The following is a 23,112-nucleotide window of genomic DNA, read 5'->3' as shown; positions in this document are numbered from 1 at the left end:
CTCTGTGTCAGCGAGGGATTGGCGTGGACCGTGTCGGTGGACCGGTTCTAGGTTGCTACTGGTATTCACCAGAGCCCGCCGCAAAGCGGGATGGTCTTGCTGCGGCAGTAGCAACTAGGTCGTATCCACCGGCAACGGCTCATCCCCGCTGACTGCTGAGAAGGCGTGGGACAGAAGGTAGACAGAGGCAAGGTCAGACGTAGCAGAAGGTCGGGGCAGGCGGCAAGGTTCGTAGTCAATGGCGATAGCAAGAGGTCAGGAACACTGGTAAGGCCAACACTATAAATGCTTTCTCTGGCACAAGGCAACAAGATCCAGCAAGGAAGGGAAGGGGAAGTGAGGTTAAATAGACAGGGAGAAGGTGGAGGCTAATTAGACTGATTGGGCCAGGCACCAATCATTGGTGCACTGGCCCTTTAAATCTTAGAGAGCTGGCGCGCGCGCGCCCTAAGGAGCGGATCCGCGCGCGCCAGGACGAGACAGCCGGGGACCGGGACAGGTGAGTGACTTGGGATGCGATTCGCGAGCGGGCGCGTCCCGCTATGCGAATCGCATCCCCGCTGGCAGTGTCAGTGCAGCGCTCCCGGTCAGCGGGTCTGACCGGGGCGCTGCAGTGAGAGGAACGCCGCGAGCGCTCAGGGTCCCTGCTCCTCCCCGGAGCGCTCGCAACGCCCCTGACCGGGAGCGCTGCACTGACACTGCCCCAGACCCGCTGACCGGGAGCGCTGCACTGACACTGCCAGCGGGGATGCGATTCGCATAGCGGGACGCGCCCGCTCGCGAATCGCATCCCAAGTCACTCACCTGTCCCGGTCCCCGGCTGTCTCGTCCTGGCGCGCGCGGCTCCGCTCCTTACAATGGGTTATTGTAGGTATAAATCATCTGTTCCTCAAGGGACACCAGGAACAAGTTAGCAAAGGTACATGCCACTGGCATCCCCATCACCATACTGGACAGCTGTGAGAATCAGACACCATCAAAAGTGAAGCAGCTGTTACTGAGGATCATGTCAAGTCCTTCTGAAACAAAGCCTACAAAATCTGCATTTTTTCCTGCAGCCTCCAGAAATTGTCTAATCACTCGGACCCCCAATTTCTAGGGGATCCGAGTGTATAGACTTTCTACATCTATGGTGGCAATTTTAAACTGACTTTCCCAGTGGAAATTCTCAAATTGTTGCAGGAAGCTATCTGTATCTTTGAGATAGGACGGTATATCGGGCAGCATTGGTCTCTGTAGCCAGTCTAAATATTTAGAAGTGAAGTGTATTCAAAAACAGACCCTATGCCTGCTACGATTGGACGTCCAGGCAACATGCTAGTGTTTTTGCGCAGTTTAGGTAGAAACTACCATTGTGTTTTGTTTTTTTACGGTAATTGGCATCAGCTTCTCTGCTTTATTTTTACTTAAAACTTCCTTTTCCACATATTTGTGGAGGAAGGACTGTAATTTTGACTGCATTTTTAAAGTAGGGTCACTGTTTAATCTTTGATATACTTCTTCATTGTTTAATTGTCTGAATGCCTCTCCTGTATAATATTCTGTGGACATATCGACGCTCCCGCCTTTGTCGGCTTTTTATTATTATTAGATTTTTCTTGATTCTAGCCATTTTAGGGCTCTTCTTTCCCCTACTGTTAGATTATCGGGTGCCACTGGGTAGATTAAGGATTTTACATCTTTAGATACTTCGGCTGCGAAGATGTCCAAACTGCTCCCAGGCAGTAAATGATAAAGGATTGCCTCCTGTAAATTCCTCTGTTTGTATGTCTGCTTCAATCTAGTGAGCGCTCTGTCTCCATATTTACTAAATTAAGTAAAAGTTCCCGTTCTTCAGTAGAAAAAAACGTGGGAGCAAAAAAACCTAAAGGTCCTAAGGATGCAGGGATTTCTCCATCTTTTTTCGTTTCCCTTTTTTCCCTTTTCGTTTTGCTTTTATTTTTATTAGTTTCAGTTTTTTTTTAAAGATTCATCTTTCTCATGCCTTTAAATAAATCTATTTAAAGGGCCATTACACCCTTAATTATGTGTTCATCGGTGTCTCCTCTACAAGTTCCGGCTCCTCCCCCACATCCCTGCCGGATCTTTGTTGCCTTGTGCCATTGAGAAAGCGTTACTGTGTTTTGCCTTGCCTTGTTACTGACCTCTTGCTATGTTCCTGACCTTGCTCCTGTGCCAACTTCCTACTGACCTCCTGCTTCCTTCCTGACCACGCACCAGCGCCGCCTGCCCAGACCTTCTGCTATCCTGATTATGAGTTGCCATTTCTCCTTCTGTACCTCGATTCTCCTCAGCCGCCTTTGTGGTCAAGTTGTGCCAGGGGTAGCGGCCTGGGTGCCGCCTGCCGCAGCAAGTCCATCCCACTTTGCGACGGGCTCTGGTGAAAACCAGCAGCACCTTAGACACCGCTCCCTGGTACGGCCCGCGTCATCTGCCACACAGGTCCAGCGGATCTACTACCCAGAGTGTTCCTGTCTACTAAAAAGTGAGTGTTACGGGGATAAGATGTCTAGGGGAGGAGTACCCCTTTAACACACCACAATGTTTCACCTCCCTGGGATATTGGGCTTTACTGCAAAGACTAGATCACCTATCTTGCCTCAGTAAAGCTGCCGTTATCCTTAATCTGGCATTGGTGTCTTCATTGCCCCTGCCTAACCCAGGATCAGCAGTATTATCTTCGGGTGGTTAAGGCTAAACCAAGCCCTGGCATCATGACAAGAAGGGGTTAATGCCATCTGCCCCTTGGGCCATAACATCTGCCCTGCATCTACCCTGCACCTAACACCCCAACCCCACACAAGCAAAAACAAAAAACTAAAATGCAATCTTATAACTTTTGGGGGCTTTCATTTCTACGCAATGCATTGTACGGTTAAAATGACATGTTTTTGCTCTGCAGGTCCATACAATTACAAAGATTCCCAATTTATATATGTTTTGTTTTATTTTACTACAATTGCCAAATTATGAGGGACATTTATCATTGTTGTCTTTAGAAAGTGTGTTTTAAAGTCATTTATTTTTGCTCTGGTTTTACTTATGTGCAACATATTCATTATACTATCACAGGGGGAGGGGGTTGATAAATTTGGCGCATATAATAAAATAACAAATTACTTCAGAACACCACTGTATGATTCTTCCTCTGTGACTTTTCTGCAACTTTTTTCCCTGTTGGGCAATAAACGTGCAGCTTTAAAAAAAAAAAATGCCCCCCAAAAGAAGTTTTTACAAAAAACTGTTTTTAAAATCCAGGTCAGGGCCAGTGCAGATCTGCTGTGTTTTTGAGTGGTTTGGAACATTTTATGCAAAAGTCACATTTCACAAATCTGTTACAACTGAAATTCCTAAATCACTCCATGTAGAGCATTTTCACAAACTTACTTAACCTCTGGATCTCATAAATTGTCACATGAATCTATGCAATTAATGCTCTGAAACTAAGCAAAAAAAAAAAAAAGCCCCATTTCCAATGATAAATGTCCATCTATAAAATGAATATGCTTAACCCCTTAAGGATGCAGGGTTTTTCCGTTTTTGCATTTTCGTTTTTTCCTCCTTACCTTTTAAAAATCATAACCCTTTCAACTTTCCACCTAAAAATCCATATTATGGCTTATTGTTTGCATCACCAATTCTACTTTGCACTGATATTAGTAATTTTACCCAAAAATCCATGGCGAAACGGAAAAAATTATAATTGTGCGACAAAATCCAAGACAAAAACACCATTTTGTAAATTTTGGGGGCTTCCGTTTCTACGCAGTGCATATGTTACGCCTAGCGCTCCGGGTCCCCGCTCCTCTCCGGAGCGCTCACGGCGTCTTTCTCCCTGCAGCGCCCCGGTCAGTCCCGCTGACCGGGAGCGCTGCACTGTCATGGCCGTCGGGGATGCGATTCGCACAGCGGGACGCGCCCGCTCGCGAATCGCATCCCAGGTCACTTACCCGTCCCGGTCCCCTGCTGTCTTGTGCTGGCGCGCGCGGCTCCGCTCTCTAGGGCGCGCGCGCGCCAGCTCTCTGAGACTTAAAGGGCCAGTGCACCAATGATTGGTGCCTGGCCCAATTAGCTTAATTGGCTTCCATCTGCTCCCTGGCTATATCTGATCTCCTCCCTTGCACTCCCTGGCCGGATCTTGTTGCCTTGTGCCAGTGAAAGCGTTTAGTGTGTCCAAAGCCTGTGTTACCTGAACTTCTGCTATCCATCCTGACTACGAACCTTGCCGCCTGCCCCCGACCTTCTGCTACGTCTGACCTTGCCTCTGCCTAGTCCTTCTGTCCCACGCCTTCTCAGCAGTCAGCGAGGTTGAGCCGTTGCTAGTGGATACGACCTGGTTGCTACTGCCGCAGCAAGACCATCCCGCTTTGCGGCGGGCTCTGGTGAACACCAGTAGCCTCTTAGAACCGGTCCACTAGCACGGTCCACGCCAATCCCTCGCTGACACAGCGGATCCACAACCCGCAAGCCGAATCGTGACAGTAGATCCGGCCATGGATTCCGCTGAGGTGCCGCTGCCAAGTCTCGCTGATCTTCCCACGGTGGTCGCTCAGCAATCGCAGCAGATTGCCCAACAAGGACAGCAGCTGTCGCAGTTGACCGCCATGTTACAGCAACTTCTGCCTCTGCTACAGCAGCAACCATCTCCTCCGCCAGCTCCTGCACCTCCTCCGCAGCGAGTGGCCGCTCCTAGCCTCCGCTTGTCCCTGCCGGACAAATTTGATGGGGACTCTAAACTCTGCCGTGGATTTTTGTCTCAGTGTTCCCTGCATATGGAGATGTTGTCAGACTTGTTTCCTACAGAACGGTCTAAGGTGGCGTTTGTAGTAAGCCTTCTTTCAGGAAAGGCCTTGTCTTGGGCCACACCGCTCTGGGACCGCAATGATCCTGCCACAGCCACAGTCCAGGCCTTCTTCGCTGAAGTCCGGAGTGTCTTCGAGGAGCCAGCCCGAGCTTCTTCTGCCGAGACTGCCCTGCTGACCTGGTCCAGGGTAATTCTTCAGTGGGCGAGTACGCCATCCAATTTCGTACTCTTGCTTCCGAGTTATCATGGAATAATGAGGCTCTCTGCGTGACCTTTAAAAAAGGCCTATCCAGTCGCGTCAAGGATGTGCTGGCCGCACGAGAGATTCCTGCCAACCTCCAAGAACTCATCCATTTGGCTACCCGCATTGACATGCGTTTTTCTGAGCGACACCAAGAGCTCCGCCAGGAAAAAGACTTAGATCTCTGGGCACCTCTCCCACAGCATCCTTTGCAGTCTACGCCTGGGCCTCCCGCCGAGGAGGCCATGCAAGTGGATCGGTCTCGCCTGACCCAGGAAGAGAGGAATCGCCGTAGGGAAGAAAATCTCTGTCTTTACTGTGCCAGTACCGAGCATTTCTTGGTGGATTGCCCTATCCGTCCTCCACGTCTGGGAAACGCACGCACCCAGCTCACGTGGGTGTGGCGTCTCTTGGTTCCAAGTCTGCTTCTCCACGTCTCACGGTGCCCGTGCGGATTTCTCCTTCAGCCAACTCCTCCCTCTCAGCCGTGGCCTGCTTGGACTCTGGTGCCTCTGGTAATTTTATTTTGGAGTCGTTTGTGAATAAATTCCGCATCCCGGTAACCCGTCTCGTCAAGCCGCTCTACATTTCCGCGGTCAATGGAGCCAGACTGGATTGCACTGTGCGTTACCGCACAGAACCCCTCCTTATGTGTATTGGACCCCACCTCGAAAGGATTGAGCTCTTCGTTCTCACCAACTGTACCTCTGAGGTCCTCCTCGGTCTGCCATGGCTCCGCCTTCATTCTCCCACCCTTGATTGGACCACCGGGGAGATCAAGAACTGGGACTCTGCCTGCCTTAGGAAGTGCCTCTCCCCCCCTCCCAGTCCCGTCAGGCAAGCCTCTGTGCCTCCTCATGGCTCCCGTCCTTGTGTCACCCTGCCCCGTGCCAAGCTTCACCCTCTGCCCTCCCTCCCCATTCCAACTCCTGCTGTACTGCCTGCCGTTGAGGAAACCCTCCATTCTTTCCCGGTGTCCTCATCCCAGGGGAGGCAGTTACCGGACAAAAAAAAGGGGAGACCTAAGGGGGGGGGTACTGTTACGCCTAGCGCTCCGGGTCCCCGCTCCTCCCCGGAGCGCTCACGGCGTCTTTCTCCCTGCAGCGCCCCGGTCAGTCCCGCTGACCGGGAGCGCTGCACTGTCATGGCCGTCGGGGATGCGATTCGCACAGCGGGACGCGCCCGCTCGCGAATCGCATCCCAGGTCACTTACCCGTCCCGGTCCCCTGCTGTCTTGTGCTGGCGCGCGCGGCTCCGCTCTCTAGGGCGCGCGCGCGCCAGCTCTCTGAGACTTAAAGGGCCAGTGCACCAATGATTGGTGCCTGGCCCAATTAGCTTAATTGGCTTCCATCTGCTCCCTGGCTATATCTGATCTCCTCCCTTGCACTCCCTGGCCGGATCTTGTTGCCTTGTGCCAGTGAAAGCGTTTAGTGTGTCCAAAGCCTGTGTTACCTGAACTTCTGCTATCCATCCTGACTACGAACCTTGCCGCCTGCCCCCGACCTTCTGCTACGTCTGACCTTGCCTCTGCCTAGTCCTTCTGTCCCACGCCTTCTCAGCAGTCAGCGAGGTTGAGCCGTTGCTAGTGGATACGACCTGGTTGCTACTGCCGCAGCAAGACCATCCTGCTTTGCGGCGGGCTCTGGTGAACACCAGTAGCCTCTTAGAACCGGTCCACTAGCACGGTCCACGCCAATCCCTCGCTGACACAGTGGATCCACAACCCGCAAGCCGAATCGTGACAGCATATTTCGGTAAAAATGACACTTTATAATTATTCTGTAGGTCCATACGGTTAAAATGGCACTATACTAATATAGGTTTAATTTTGTCGTACTTCTGGAAAAAATCATAACTACATGTAGAGCTGGGCGGTATGAGCAAAAACGTGTATCACAGTATTTTTGAAAGTGAAGGCGGTTTCACGGTATTTAACGGTATTCCCCCCCCACCATGTGTCCTGGGCGCCACTTCTCTCCCAACACCCCTCTCCCCCAATGAATTATCAGCTGCCCTGTCCCCACATCTGTCCCCACATCATGTCACCCGCGTGCCCTCCTCTGCTCATCCTCCTATGAGTTGCGGGCCGCCGGCGCTAGAAATCTGCACTTCAAATAACGTTTCCCGTGCTGCACAAATAAACAAAATAAACTTTAACTAACCTGCCTACATTCCACGTTGCTCTGCTACCGTCTTCACTGTCCTGCGCTGCGGTCCTCTTGCTGTTTCCTTGGGACGGGAAAGTCACAGCGCCGCAAGCCTATCATGGGCCGGGGCGGGACATCGCTGTGGCAGGTGATAGGCTGACGGCTCTGTGGCGTTCCCATCTCCAGGACCGCAGCGGAGGGACCGTGAGGCCGGTAATGGGGAACGTCGGAAGGTGAGTTAAAGTTTATTTTGTTTATTTTTGCAGCCCGAGCAACGTTATTTGTAGTACAGTACAGATTTCTAGCACCAGCGGCCCGCAACTCGTAGGAGGATGAGCAGAGGAGCGCATGCTGGTGATATGTTGTGGGGACAAATGTGGGGACAGCGCAGCTGATAATTCATTGCGGGGCGGAAGAAAAGCAGAACAGTGCTCACGGGTCACATATGATTAGTTCCCTGATGTGGGGACAGCTCGCTGCGGCGAATAGTTCATTCATTCGAGGGGGGGGGGGGGGGGGGGGTGGTGGGAGCAGCCCAACCGGTATTGCGGTATGGGCAAAATTCATATCGTGCAGGAAAAAAATTTCAGTATTCGGTATGAACCAGTATACCGCCCAGCACTAACTACATGCAGGAAAATGTATACGTTTAAAAATGTCCTATTCTGACCCCTATAACTTTTTTATTTTTCCACGTACAGGGCGGTATGAGGGCTCATTTTTGCGCTGTGATCTGAAGTTTTTATCGGTACCATTTTTGTTTCAGACTTTTTGATCACTTTTTATTCATTTTTTAATGGTATAAAAAGTGACCAAAAATACGCTTTTTTGGAATTTTTTTTTTTACGTGTACGCCATTGACCATGCGGTTTAATTAATGATATATTGTTATAGTTCGGACATTTACGCACGTGGCGATACCACATATGTTTGTTTTTATTTTTATTTACACTGTTTTATTTTTTTTTATGGGAAAAGGGGGGTTGATTCAAACTTTTATTAGGGAAGGGGTTAAATGATCTTTATTAAAGGGGTATTCCAGGCCAAAACTTTTTTTTATATATCAACTGGCACCGGAAAGTTAAACAGATTTGTAAATTACTTCTATTAAAAAATCTTAATCCTTCCAGTAGTTATTAGCTTCTGAAGTTGAGTTGCTGTTTTCTGTCTTACTGCTCTCTGATGACTCACGTCCCGGGAGCTGTCCAGCTCCTATGGGGATATTCTCCCATCATGCACAGCTCCCGCGACGTGACATCATCATTGAGCAGTTAGACAGAAAACTTCAGAAGCTAATAACTATTGGAAGGATTAAGATTTTTTAATAGAAGTAATTTACAAATCTGTTTAACCCCTTAAGGACACATGACGTACTGGAACGTCATGTGTCCTCTCCCGATCTATAACGCGGGTCCACGGCGTAGCCCCGCATTATGGCGGGTTGGGCCCGGCCTCTAACAACGGCCAGGACCCGTGGCTAATAGCGTGCGGCATTGATCGCGCTGCCACGCGCTATTAACCCTTTAGACGTGCCGTTTAAATTTGAACGCCGCGTCTAAAGTGAAACTGAAACCATGCCGGTTAGCTCAGTGGGCTGTTCGGGATAGCCGCGGTGAAATCGCGGCATCCCGAACAGCTTACAGGACAGCAGGAGGGTCCCTACCTGCCTCCTCGCTGTCCGATCGCCGAATGACTGCTCAGTGCTTGAGATCCAGGCATGAGCAGTCAAGCGGCAGAATCATAGATCACTGGTTTCTTATGAGAAACCAGTGATCAATGTAAAAGATCAGTGTGTGCAGTGTTATAGGTCCCTATTAGAGATGAGCGAACTTACAGTAAATTCGATTCGTCACGAACTTCTCGGCTCGGCGGTTGCTGACTTTTCCTGCATAAATTAGTTCAGCTTTCCGGTGCTCCGGGGGGCTGGAAAAGGTGGATACAATCCTAGGAAAGAGTCTCCTAGGACTGTATCCACCTTTTCCAGCCCACGGGAGCACCTGAAAGCTGAACTAATTTATGCAGGAAAAGTCATGAACTGCCGAGCCGAGAAGTTCGTGACGAATCGAATTTACTGTAAGTTCGCTCATCTCTAGTCCCTATGGGACCTATAACACTGCAAAAAGTGAAAAAAAAAGTGAACAAATATAATTTCACCCCTTCCCTATTAAAAGTTTGAATCACCCCCCTTTTCCCATAAAAAAAAACACAGTGTAAATAAAAATAAACATATATGGTATCACCGCGTGCGGAAATGTCCGAATTATAAAAATATATTCTTAATTAAACCGCACGGTCAATGGCGTGCGCGCAAAAAAATTCCAAAGTCCAAAATAGTGAATTTTTGATCACTTTTTATATCATGAAAAAATGAATAAAAAGCGATAAATAAGTCCTATCAATGCAAACATGGTACCGTTAAAAACTTCAGATCACGGCGCAAAAAATGAGCCCTCATACCGCCCCATACACGGAAAAATAAAAAAGTTATAGGGGTCAGAAATGACAATTTAAACGTATTAATTTTCCTGCATGAAGTTAGGATTTTTTCCAGAAGTATGACAAAATCAAACCTATATAAGTAGGGGATCATTTTAACCGTATGGACCTACAGAATAAATATCAGGTGTCATTTTTACCGAAAAATGTACTACGTAGAAACGGAAGTCCCCAAAACAACGTTTTTTTTTTCAATTTTGTCTCACAATGATTTTGTTTTTTTCATTTCACCGTAGATTTTTGGGCAAAATGACTGACGTCATTACAAAGTAGAATTGGTGGTGCAAAAAATAAGCCATCATATGGATTTTTAGGTGCAAAATTGAAAGAGTTATGATTTTTTAAAGGCAAGGAGCAAAAAACGAAAAAAAAACCCGGTCCTTAAGGGTTTAACTTTCCGGAGCCAGTTGATGTATAAAAAAAAGTTTTTGCATGGAATACCCCTTTAACACTTTTTTTTCCCTTTTTTTTTATTTTGCAATATTAAAGCTCCCATAGGGGCCTATAACATTACATACATTGATCTTTTACACAGATCACTGGCATGTATTAACATGCCTGTAATCAGTGTTATCGGCGCTTGACTTCTCCTGCCTGGATCTCAGGCACGGAGCAGTCATTCGCCGATCGGACACAGAGGAGGCAGGTCCCTCCCGGTGTCCTGTAAGCTGTTCGGGATGCTGCGATTTCACCGCGGCGGTTCTGAACAGCCCAACTGAGCAGCCGGGATAGTTTCACTTTCGCTTCAGACGCGGCGGTCAGCTTTGATCGCCGCGTCTGAAGGGTTAATACAGGGCATCACCGCGATCGGGGATGTCCTGTTTTAGCCGCGGGTCCCGGCTGTTGATGGCCGCCGGGACCACACGATATGGCGCGGGGTCAACGCGTGAACCCGCAGCATATCGCGGGAGCCGGTGCAGGACGTAAATATACGGGGTTATAATTGTTCTCCTCTAACCTCTATAGCTCTATTATCATCCGTACAAGTGCTCATTTTTGTGCTGTGATCTGTAGTTTTTCGCTGTACCATTTTTGTTTAGATTGGACTTTTAAATCACTTATTTTTTTAATTACTTAATTTTTTTCCCCATAGAAATGACCAAAAATCCTACATTTCTTACATTTACGCCATTGACTGTGCGGTTTAATTAACATTATATCTTATTTATTATTAACACAATATTTTATTAGTTTGATTATTACTGCACATGGCAATGCCAAATACGTTTATCTTTATTTTTGTTAACATTATTTTATTTGAAAAAAAAAAAAAAAGAGAAAAGGGGGTGATTTAAACTTTTATTAGGAAACAGGATTATTTACATTTATTAACACTTTTTAAAAATATTTTATTCACTATTTTGTACTACAATCTCCAGTATGCAAAGGGACAAAGCACTACAACTCCCAGTATGTAAAGATACAATGCATTACAAGCTCACAATCTTTAGCACATAAGACAAGAAGGCACTATAGACTCCGTAGTGCCTTCTCACTATACCATTAAGTCATGCATTGCTTATCCTTTACTTATCCTGAGTTATATTCTGTATTATACTTCAGAGCTGCACTCACTATTCTGCTGGTGGGGTCACTGTGTACATACATTACATGACTTATCCTATACTGATCCTGAGTTATATCCTGTATTATTCTCCAGAGCTTTACTCACTATTCTGCTGGTGGGGTCACTGTGTACATACATTACATTACTTATCCTGTACTGATCCTGAGTACTGTATCTGGTACAATCAATTAGTATCTCCTATCAGTACTTCACCATGTAGACTCACCCAGAGTACGCAGTTCTTGAGCAGGGTGGGCACACTGACTGCCAGTGATCCTCCGACCATGACAGCGGCTCCAGCATTGTGACTGTGAGGCAGAAGTTTGGATGTGACAACTGGCAGTTGCTGGGCTTCTAAAATCTTCTCCCATTACTGTCTATACAGGGAGAGTTCATCACAACGTGCCAGGAATACAAACAGATAAGGCTCCAGTCTCGCTGCCTAATCAGAGTCCCTCAGATCGCTCTGTACCCCAGACCCCTCTGTCCTCCTCATGACCCCTCTGTACTTCTGAATGCTCTGTACCCCAGACTGCACCTCAGACCACTCCATACCCCAGACCCTTCTATCCTCTCCAGATCTCTCTGTACCCCAGACCCCTCTGTCTTCTCCAGTCCCCTCTGTACCCCAGCCAACTCTGTCCTCTCCAGACCCCTCTGTCCACTATAGACCCCTCTGTCCTCTACAGACCACTCTGTCCTCTACAGACCCCTCTGTCCTCCAGACCACTTTGTTCTCTCCAGACCCTCTGTGTCCCAGTCCAATCTGTACCCCCAGAACCGTCTGTACCTCTAGCCCCCTCTGTCCTCTCCAGACCACTCTTTCCTCCCCAGACCACTCTGTACTCTCCAGACCCTTCTGTCCTCCCCAGATCCCTCTGTCCACTCCAGACCCCTCTGTCCAATCCAGACCCCTCTGTCCACTCCAGACCACTTTGTCCTCCCCAGACCACTCTGTACTCCCCAGACCCCTCTGTACACCAGACCCCTCTGTCCACTCCAGACCCCTCTGTCTACTCCAGGCCACTCTGTCCTGCCCAGACCACGCTGTCCTCCCCAGACCGCTCTGTCCACCCCACACCGTTTTGTCCTTCCCAGACTGCTCTGTACCCCAGACCCCTCTGTATGTCAGACCCTTTTGTCCTCTCCTGACCCCTCTGTACTCCAGACCCTTTTGGCCTCTCCAGACTCCAATGTACCCCAGACCCTTCTGTACCCGAGGTACCCTCTCTGTCCTCTTCAGACCCTTAGACTGCTCTGTAGGCTCCATACCCCTTTGTACCCAGACCCATGTACTCTCCAGACCCCTCTGGAACCCAGACCTCCCTGTCCTCTCCAGACCCCTCTGTCCATTTCGCAATGATTTGTGTAAAAATTGCAGTAAAACCGCAATGTTTTTGCCATGATTTGCACAAAATCGTGGCAAAAACTTTGCGGTTTTAATTGTCACAATTTTACTGCGATTTATGTAAAATTTTGAAGTGTAAGTGTGTATCTAAATCTGTCCAGGAGGCCCCCTTTAAACCACCCCTAACACCTACCATGAGCTTAATACTGGCCACATTCTAAAGTCTCCTGTGGCTGTCCATGCCAGCTTCTCTTCTTTGGCATGCAGGGAGCTCCCAGGATGCACTGAGCTTTTAAAGTGTTGGCGGCTGGTTCCTCCGCATGAATTCCTGGGGGGGCATCCATCCCCCTCATCCCCCCTGGTTCCAAAAAAAAAAAAAAAAGGCATTAAGGGGACAGGGGCAGAAAAGGGCAGGGGCTCAAGCCCCTTTTGAAACCTATGTGTGCACGTCCCTGGAGGGGACGTGGCGGCTGTGTTCGCCAATCATTCATCACCAAGCAGAGTTTGCTCCGTGCATCGGATGACTGGGGTGCCGCGGCAGAGATTGCAGGGGTCCCCAGCAGCCAGACCCTTGCGATCAGACATGTTATCCCCTATCCTTTGGCTAGGGGATAACATGTCTAGCGGTGGAGTACCTCTTTAAGAAAGAATGGCCAGAAAGAAGACTCTACTCAGTTAAAAACACATGAAACTAAGACAACTTTTGAAGGTCCTTGAGTGGCCCAGCCAGAGCCCTATTTTTTTAACCCAATTTTACTGCAAGATTTAAATGTTTCCTTTTAAATTAGCACGGATTGTGTGCATTCAGTTTTTTCTTATTGGCATTAAGTGCACAAGGCTACAACATGACAAAATGTGAAGAGTTCTAAAGACATTCCTAAAGCATTGTAAAAGAATCATAAGGGCAGCACGGCAAACAGAATAGGAAAGATTCATTTTGTATAAAATGCAGCCAAGAAGTGGAACTGTTATATGACAGATTGCAGAAAAGGTATTCGAAATATTTAATGAAAAAAAGGAAATAATATTCAGTAAACATCCGGCATGAACGCATCAGAAAACATTCCTACTGACATCCCCAAAAACCTTCAAATAGGGTGTAGGTAATACAGCATAGACTTAGCCTGTTATCCAAATATATAGGAAAATTATGGAAGTGAAAATGTTTCAAAATTGAGAGTTAAATGTGTTCAGAAAATTGTAGCAAATGTGGTTACCGATGCAGCCAGGTGATGCAACTATGTTACGTCCACACTATACGTTACCAGTAGGTGGGGCAACAAATGCAAATCCTCAATTATTCATTGGTAAAGTTGGGCTTTTTTCACTCATTTATTTCATTTCCACGTAGAGACACTCTTATGGTGCCAGTGAACATTAAAAGGTTATTCAGGAATTTTGTTTTATGTGACTAAAGTTAGTGTAGTTTATAATATAGTGTCTGTACCTGTGTTTGATGGCTGGTCTCGCAATTCTTATGTGATCTTTGCCATGATGTTTATTTTTAGCGGCATACAAAATTAGTGTTGTCTCAGGTTTTCCCAGGTGGCAGTGCAGCCCTAGACATTACACCACTAGTTAGGTGTTGAAAGGGAGTGTGGTAGTGCGTTAATGGGTGGAGTGACCACTGGGTGGGAGAGAAAACATTCTCCATGGGGCTTCAGGGAATTGTAGTTTTATGAACAGCACACATAGCTTGGGTGCAGGGCCGGCGTTAGGGCGGGGCAAACCAGACAATTGCCTAGGGCCCCATCCCCCAAGGGGGCCCCCTGTCGGCTGCTCAGCATAGGCCTTATCAAGCCCGGGGGGGGGGGGGGGGGTATCCGCGGCTGCCACTGAGCAGCCTGCAGGGGGCCCCTGTCACATTCTGGACATCCCTGTGTCCCGAAAAATCTTTTCGGGACACAAGGATGTCCCTGTTACCTTTCTGCGGCGGCCCCCACGTTAACTTTAAAAATGCAGGGGCTGCCGGGAGTTAGCGCACACAGAGACGTCACTGACGTCCCGTGTGTGTGCCCATGGCAACGGAGGAGCGAAGCTGTGATTAGGACGCGCGCCGGCCGGAATGGTAAGTCACCAGCACCAGCTGGCAGCACGTCCTCTTCGGTGCTCCGACCACCGCTCCTCCGGTCCCGGGACCTACTGTTACCTTTCTGCGGCGGTCCCCACGTTAACTTTAAAAATGCAGGGGCCACCGGGAGTTAGCGCACGCAGAGACATCACTGACGTCCCGTGTGTGCGCCCATGGCAACGGAGGAGCGGAGCTGTGATTAGGACGCGCGCCGGCCGGAATGGTAAGTCACCAGCACCAGCTGGCAGCACGTCCTTTTCGGTGCTCTGACCACCGGTCCTCCGGTCCCGGGACCTACTGCTACGGTCTATACAGTGGGGATCAAAAGTTTGGGCACCCCAGGTAAAAATTTGCATTAATGTGCTTAAAGAAGCCAAGGAAAGATGGAAAAATCTCCAAAACGCATCAAATTACAGATTAGATAATCTTATACAGTGGTCTCTCAACATACGATGGTAATCCGTTCCAAATGAACCATCGTTTGTTGAAACCATCGTATGTTGAGGGATCCGTGAATGTTAAATATAGGAAGTTATACTCACCGCTGCCCTGGATGTCGCCGTTCAACGCTGTCGCCGTGTCCACGGGGTGTCCCCGCCGCTCCGGAACGTTTCTGTCGCCTGGGAACGTCGTTCCTCATCGCCGCCATTACGTCACTACGCACGCCGCTCCTATTGGATGACGGGGCGGCGTGCGCGGCGGCGTGATGACGACGATGGAGAGCGACAGCGATACAGGGGATCCTGAAGAGGACGTTCCCGAGTGCCGTGGACAGGCAAGTAACTATCACCGGAGCTCACGGGACACCGTAAATGGCTATCCGGCGGCAGCTGAAGCAGTCAGGATAGCCATTTATGCGATGGCCCCGACATTCAAAAGCATCGTTTGTTGATGCTGCCTTCAACATGCGATGGCCTCTGAGAGGCCATCGCATGTAGAAATTATTGTATGTAAGGGCCATTGTAGGTCGGGGGGTCACTGTAATATGTCAACAAAAGTTTGATTTTATTTCCATCATTTACACTTTCAAAATAACAGAAAACAAAAAAATGGCATCTGCAAAAGTTTGGGCACCCTGCAGAGTTAATATCTTGTAGTGCCCCCTTTGGCAAGTATCACAGTTTGTAAACGCTTTTTGTAGCCAGCCAATAGTCTTTCAATTCTTGTTTGAGGTATCTTTGCCCATTCTTCCTTACAAAAGTCTTCCAGTTCTTTGAGATTTCTGGGCTGTCTGTCACGCACTGCTCTTGTAAGGTCTATCCATAGATTTTCAATTATGTTGAGATCAGGAGATTGTGAAGGCCATGGCAAAACCTTCAGCTTACGCCTCTTGATGTAATCCCCCGTGGATTTTGAGGTGTGTTTAGGATCATTATCCATTTGTAGAAGCCATCCTCTCTTTAACTTCAGCTTTTTCACAGATGGCAACAAGATAGCTGTCACAGCCAGCGCTCCGGTCCCCGCCTCCGGACCGGAGCACTCGCTTCCCCGCTCCTCCTTCCTGGCACAGTCACACTTACCGGGAGCACGGGATCCCTTGTGTCGGGGAAGCGGCTGCCGGGGCGGCTGGTCCCCGCTCACGCGCCACGTCCCTGTCTGACTTACCTGGCTCCTCGTTCCTGGCACAGACTGGCTCTGCCTTCCGGCACGCACGGCCCAGCTCTCTAGGGCGTGCGCGCCACCTTCTGTAAATTTAAAGGGCCAGTGCACCATTGATTGGTGTGCTGGCTAATTATCCCTGCCTCCTTCCCTAATAAAAGTCTCCTGCCCCTTCCTGCCCTTGCCGGATCTTTGTGCCCTAGTGCCTTTGAGAAAGCGTTCCATACTGTGTATTCTGCCCTGCCTGTTGCCGTACCCTTGTAACCGTCTACTCGCCTTTGAACCCTAGTCGCCTGCCCTGACCTCTGCTACGTCCAACTACGCCCCTGCCTGCTCCCTGTGTACCACGCCATATCAGCTACCAGTGAGGTCAAGTTGCTACTGGAGGATACGACCTGGTGGTTACCGCCGCAGCAAGTCCATCCCGCTTTACGGCGGGTTCTGGTGAAAACCAGTAACCACTTAGAACCGGTCCTCTAGTACAACCCGCGTCATCGCCTCTCTGGTCCAGAGGATCTACTACCAGTCCTGCCGGTACGTTACAATAGCATCCAAAATTTGCTGAAATTTTATTGAATCCATTTTTCCTTCTACTCGTGAGATGTTCCCTCAACCCCAAAGCATGATTGATCCACCTCCATACTTAACAGTTGGACAGAGGTTCTTTTCATCAAATTCTGTTCCCCTTCTTCTCCAAACGTACCTTTGCTCATTCCGGACAAAAAGTCCAATTTTAACCTCATCGGTCCACAGAACTTGTTTCCAAAATGCATCAGGCTTGTCTATATGTTCATTTGCAAAGTTAAAACGCTGATTTTTGTGGTGAGGACGTAGAAGAGGTTTTCTTCTGATGACTCTTCCATGAAGACCATATTTGTACAAGTATCTCTTTATAGTGGAATAGTGTACCACAACTCCAGTGTCTGCCAGATCTTTCTGGAGGGATTATGCAGTCAAACATGGGTTTTGAATTGTTTTTCTCACAATCCTGCGAGCTGTTCTGTCTGATATTTTTCTTGGGCTTCCAGATCTTGCTTTAACTTCCACTGTTCCTGATGACTGCCATTTCTTAATTACATTCCGAACAGAGGATATTGACATCTGAAAACGTTTTGCTATCTTCTTATAGCCTTCTCCAGCTTTGTGAGCGTCAACTATTTTCAGTTTCAGATTTCTAGACAACTGCTTAGAAGAACCCAAGGTGCTTATTGTTGGGGCAAGGTCAGATGAGTCTGGGCATTTAAAACCTTTGAGATTGAGGTCACCTGATCTTCCCAGATGATGATTGAGGACAATCCATGACACTGGCAGGTCTCAGCTTTGCAAAGGGGGCAGCACATGCTATAAATTCTGCAGGGTGCCCAAACTTTTGCAGATGCCATTTTTTTTTGTTTTCTGTTATTTTGAAAGTGTAAATGATGGAAATAAAATGTAACTTTTGTTGACATATTATAAGAATGTCTAATCTGTAATTTGATGCCTTTCGGAGTTTTTTTCCATCTTTCCTTGGCTTCTTTATGCACATGACATTTTTTTTACCTGGGGTGCCCAAACTTTTGATCCCCACTGTAGGCTATAGCAGTAGATCGTGACCCCGGACCGGAGGACTGCTGGTCGGAACACTGAAATGGGCAGTACACAGACATACAGCCTCCAGCCATACACTGTATATGGCTGAAGGCTGTATCTCTGTGGGGGAACTGTACTGCACCTAATGTGAGGAACTATACTGCACCTAATGTGGGGGAACTATACTGCACCTAATGTGGGGAACTATACTGCACCTAATGTGGGGGAACTATACTGCACCTAATGTGGGGAACTATACTGCACCTAATGTGGGGAGCTATACTGCACCTAATGTGGAGAGCTATACTGCACCTAATGTGGGGAGCTATACTGCACCTAATGTGGGGGAACTGTACTGCACCTAATGGGGAACTGTACTGCACCTAATGTGGGGGAACTGTACTGCACCTAATTTGGGGGAACTGTACTGCACCTAATGTGGGAAACAATACTGCACGTAATGTGGGGAACTATACTGCACCTAATGTGGGGGAACTATACTGCACCTAATGTGGGGGAACTATACTGCACCATGTCAGGATCCGGACTGGTATCCGGGGAGGACACGGGTGGTGGATCCTCTGTGTCAGTGAGGTGATGGCGTGGGCCGTACCAGGGGAACAGAATCTAAGAGGTTACTGGTTTTCACCAGAGCCCGCCGCAAAGCGGGATGGACCTGCTGCAGCAGGTAACCCCCAGGTCGTTCCACCCGATTGCTACTCAACCTCACTGACTGCTGAGCCAGGCGTGGTACAGAAGGACTAGGCAATGCACGTCCCGCCGCGGGGATCGCATCCCCGCCGAGGGACACAGAGCAGCGCTCCCGGTCAGCAAGTCTTACCGGGGCGCTGCAAGCAGGGGAGTAACACCGCGAGCGCTCCGGAGGGGAAGCGGGGCCCGGAGCGCTCGGCGTTACACACCTAATGTGGGGGAACTATACTGCACCTAATGTGTGGGGAACTATACTGCACCTAATATGGGGGGGAACTGTACTGCACCTAATGCGGGGGAACTGTACTGCACCTAATGTGGGGGAACTGTACTGCACCTAATGTTGGGGAACTGTACTGCACCTAATGTTGGGGAACTGTACTGGACCTAATGTGGGGGGAACTGTACTGCACCTAATGTGGGGGGAACTATACTGCACCTAATGTGGGGGAACTATACTGCACCTAATGTGGGGGGAGCTGTACTGCACCTAATGTGGGGGAACTGTACTGCACCTAATGCGGTGGAACTGTACTGCACCTAATGCGGGGGAACTGTACTGCACCTAATGTGGGGGGAACTGTACTGCCCCTAATGTGGGGGGAACTGTACTGCCCCTAATGTGGGGGGAACTGTTCTGCACTCAATGTGGGGGGAACTGTACTGCACCTAATGTGGGGGGGGGGGGGGGGGGGGGCTGTACTGCACCTAATGTGGAGGGAACTGTACTGCACCTAATGTGGGTGGAACTGTACTGCACACTTAATGTGGGGGGAACTGTACTGCACACCTAATGTGGGGAAACTGTACTGCACACCTAATGTAGGGGGAACTGTACTGCACACCTAATGTGGAGGGAACTGTACTGCACACCTAATGTGGGGGGAACTGTACTGCACACCTAATGTGGGGGAACTGTACTGCCAACCTAATGTGGGGGGAACTATAGTGCCAGCCTAATGTGGGGGAACTATCCTGCCAACCTAATGTGGGGGAAGTATACAAAAAGATAAAATTGTACTATTCTGATCCCTGGAAAGAAGATGCCAGCGAGGTATAGTGGATCCCAGGTTTATTAAATGGATAAAAACGAACGGTAAACAAAGGGTTACACGTTTCAGGCGTGTAACAGAACGCCCTTGGTATAACTAAGGGCGTTCTGTTACACGCCTGAAACACGTAACCCTTTGTTTACCGTTCCTGTTTTTATCCATTTAATAAACCTGGGATCCGCTATACCTCGCTGGCATCTTCTTTCCTTGTTCCTGCATTCGGTGCCGCCATACACCTGCCGTGCTTTGGTTTTGGGAGGATGGTCCGGTGCTAGCTGATCAGTCCGTATTCTGTCTGTGATTCTGATCCCTATAACTCTTTTATTTTTCTGTATATTGGGATGTATAATGGTCATTTTTTCCGGTTTGATTTGTAGTTTTTATCGGTACCATTTTTGTTTTAATGGGAATTTTCAATTGCTTTTTAGATATTTTTATGGTATTTGAAGTGACCAAAAATGTGCAAATCTGGTTAGTGCACTATTACGACTTTTGGGGCCCCAGTTTTGATTTTGCCTAGGGCCACGCTAAGCCTAAAACCGGCCCTGCTTGGGTGTGCTGCAATGGATGGGGTGACTGATGTGTGAAAGGGAGAAAAGTGACCTCACACTTACAAACAAGGGATCCTGGAACTTGTAGTTGGAGGGAGGGAACTCCAATTGGAAATAGCCTTTTCACAAAAAGAAAGCAGCAGCATTATGTTGGACAACACAGCCATTTAGCCCCAACACAAGCATGGATCCTTCATAAGCATGTCCATTACTCTCTGGGAGGTAAGTACTTGAGTCACCTTATGTTGCGTAACCACTTTAACATTCTTCCTACTACCAAGAAGAAAAGGACTTTGTGCTTGTTCGTGCCTCATCTCATTTCCAAAATTATGTGTGCCACACTCCTTTGTTTGATAATGTATATATATATATATATATATATATATATATATATATATATATATATTATAGTTGTTATATAGTTTTAGGAGTCTAACGGGCGGTCCTACTTAGTCATTGACAGCTGTCTTTGCATGTAAACTGATATAGGGAGGGATGTAAGGAAAGGCCCATTCACACAGGACAATTATCGGGTGAATTAGAAATCCTAGAAATGCCTATTCCCGAAAATTGGCTCATGCAAAAGGGCATTTGATCAGCCAGTTGCATTGGCTGATATCATTTTTTGGGTAATAAAAAAAAGTCATGTTTATCAGCAACACATAGTGCTGTGTAGTACAGAGTATGTGTCATTGATAATGATGAATTTGAAGGGCTACATCAATGATCTCAAATTGTGGCCCTCTAGATGTTGCAAAACTTCAACTTTTTGCAACATCTGGAGGGCCACAGTTTGAGACCACTGGACTACATGATAAAGAGCCCATACTTATAAGACTACCCAATGGACTTCCTGAACCCCAATAAGCAATCATGCACTGATAACGTAAGTTGGCGCACATTATCTATCGTCAGCCAATGTAAAAGGGCCCTTACTTATAAGACTACCCAAAGGACTCCTGAAACATTACAAGTCCTACTTGTTGTTTTCTCCCAGCATGCCCAGGTTATCAGTGTTTGATTGGTAATTGGGATCCAGTTGAAGTTGTGTAACATCTGGAGGGCCACAGTTTTAGACTTCTCGGCTACATAATGGATCAAGCATTGTGAAGACTAAGCAATCAAGCACTGATAACCTAAGTTGGCACTCATTATCTACCGCCTGGCAGCCAATGTAAAAGACAGGTTCTCTTCAAGTCTTTGATCTGATTTATTTGAGGGGAAGGACACTTCATAAAGAGTTAATGCACCCACTAGGTTCATTTGTTTCTTACAGTCTGAGAGTCTGTAAGATACTTTTTTGTTAACTCCAGGCGTTATTACTGAGGAGAGGCTTCTTTCTGGCCACTCTGCCATACTGCCCAGATTGGTGGTTGACCTTTTTGATGTTTCTACCATCTGCACACAGGATCTTTAGAGTGACCATTGGGTTCTTGGTCATCTCTCTTACCAAGTCCCTTCTCCCCCGATTCCTTAGTTTGGTGGGGCGGCAGCTCTAGGAAGAGTCCTAGTTGTTCCTTTTTCTTCCATATAAGAATTATCTTGATAACTTTCGGTGTTTTTATTCCCCTCTCCAGATATGTTCCTCCACACAATCCTGTCTCTGAGCACTACAGGTAATCCACCTCATGGCTTGGTTTTTGTTCTGATATACATTGTGAACTGTGAGACCTTATATAGACAGGGGCGTATTTTGTCCAATGAGCTGAATTTACCACTGATGACTCTAATCAAGGTGGAGAAACATCTCAGAGACCGTCAAGAGAAATGGATGGAGCCGGAACAAAAGCTCAAGGTTCATAGCAAAAGGTCTGAATACTTATGTCCATTCCTTTTTTATAAATTTGGAAAAGCTGCTAAAATTCCATTCCATTCTTATTATGGAGTATTGAGTGTAGAATGATGGAGAAAATTTGGATTTCCACATTTTTTTCGTCGTAAGGCACAACACAGCAAAGTGTGAAAAAGTCAAAAGAGTCTGAAAACTAATGTATTTTATTTTTAAAGGAGAAGTATCATGGAAGAAAACTTATCCCCTATCTGCTGGATAGGGCATACGTTTTAGATCGCAGGGAGGGATCCGACCGCTGGGGCCCCCTTTGGTCTCCTGTACGGGGTCTCGGCTCTGCCTGGAAACGCAGCACCATGACCGCCGCATGAAGAGGCGGCCAACACAGCCCCTCCATATATCGGAATACCGGAGAATGCTGAATGCCTCTCCCATAGAGATATATGGGGTGGGTGTATTGGCCACCTGTACAGGAGATTGCGGGGGCTCCCAGCAGTCGGACCCCCTGCGATCTTAAACTTATCCCCAATCCTTTGTATAGGGGATAAGTTTTCCACCATGATATATCTCCTGCATTACCAGCAATAATCTCCACCAGTGAAAATGTTATGATTTTTTTTCATAACATGAAAACAGCTTACCAAAGCTAATATTGACGGTAATGACTAAGGCAACACCTAACTGCATCAAAATGGAACCTCAATTAATTTCACATTACCTCATATGAGAAAAAGTTACAGTCAGTGTTCGAGCACTGGAGACATTTCTACGAGATTTATACTGCAGAACATGTTCTCTCAGAGCATATAAAGGAGTGATAGATGGATGGGAAGGCTCTGTTCATATAACATGTTATTTCCTGCTGAATTTCACGGAATAAAACCATGGCAAAACCAGGAGAAAATGGTGAGGTATAGGGCATGCTGCTGTTCAGGCTGCTGTTTACATTGGCACATGTTGCTTCCAGAGGATCTGTTATATTTGATGGCCAGAATAGCGTAATCTTCTGTGCTGTTCTTGCTGTCAAAAGAGCAGAACACCAAAAGAAACCTGACACCATGGTAAGTCACTGAAATCTGTCATGGAAGCCATGAATGAGAACAGTAAGTGCAAGACAATAAAAAACAGAAAAAAAAAACAAAAGGTTAATAAAAGTGAAACATTAAA

General features: G+C 47.6%; 2 protein-coding genes across 25 annotated transcripts in view; one reads left to right on the top strand and one right to left on the bottom strand.

The window, feature by feature from the left end:
• Positions 1-11,536, bottom strand: part of PTHLH (parathyroid hormone like hormone) — a 98,827-nt gene extending 87,291 nt beyond the window's left edge. The window contains exon 1 of the mRNA XM_056517813.1: positions 11,482-11,536. The gene's annotated coding sequence lies outside the window, so the exon portion shown is untranslated. The remainder of the gene's footprint in view (positions 1-11,481) is intronic.
• Positions 1-23,112, top strand: part of LOC130267707 (uncharacterized) — a 382,496-nt gene that overhangs the window by 55,165 nt on the left and 304,219 nt on the right. The window contains exon 1 of one of the 24 annotated variants that reach the window (XM_056517806.1): positions 21,801-21,965. The exons of the other annotated variants lie outside the window; for them this stretch is intronic. The gene's annotated coding sequence lies outside the window, so the exon portion shown is untranslated. Of the gene's footprint in view, positions 1-21,800; positions 21,966-23,112 lie in introns of those variants that run through there. 24 annotated transcript variants of the gene reach the window in all.

This window comes from Hyla sarda, chromosome 4, assembly GCF_029499605.1.
Source record: "Hyla sarda isolate aHylSar1 chromosome 4, aHylSar1.hap1, whole genome shotgun sequence".
NCBI lineage: Eukaryota > Metazoa > Chordata > Amphibia > Anura > Hylidae > Hyla > Hyla sarda.
This window is presented reverse-complemented; position numbering and strand designations above follow the sequence as displayed.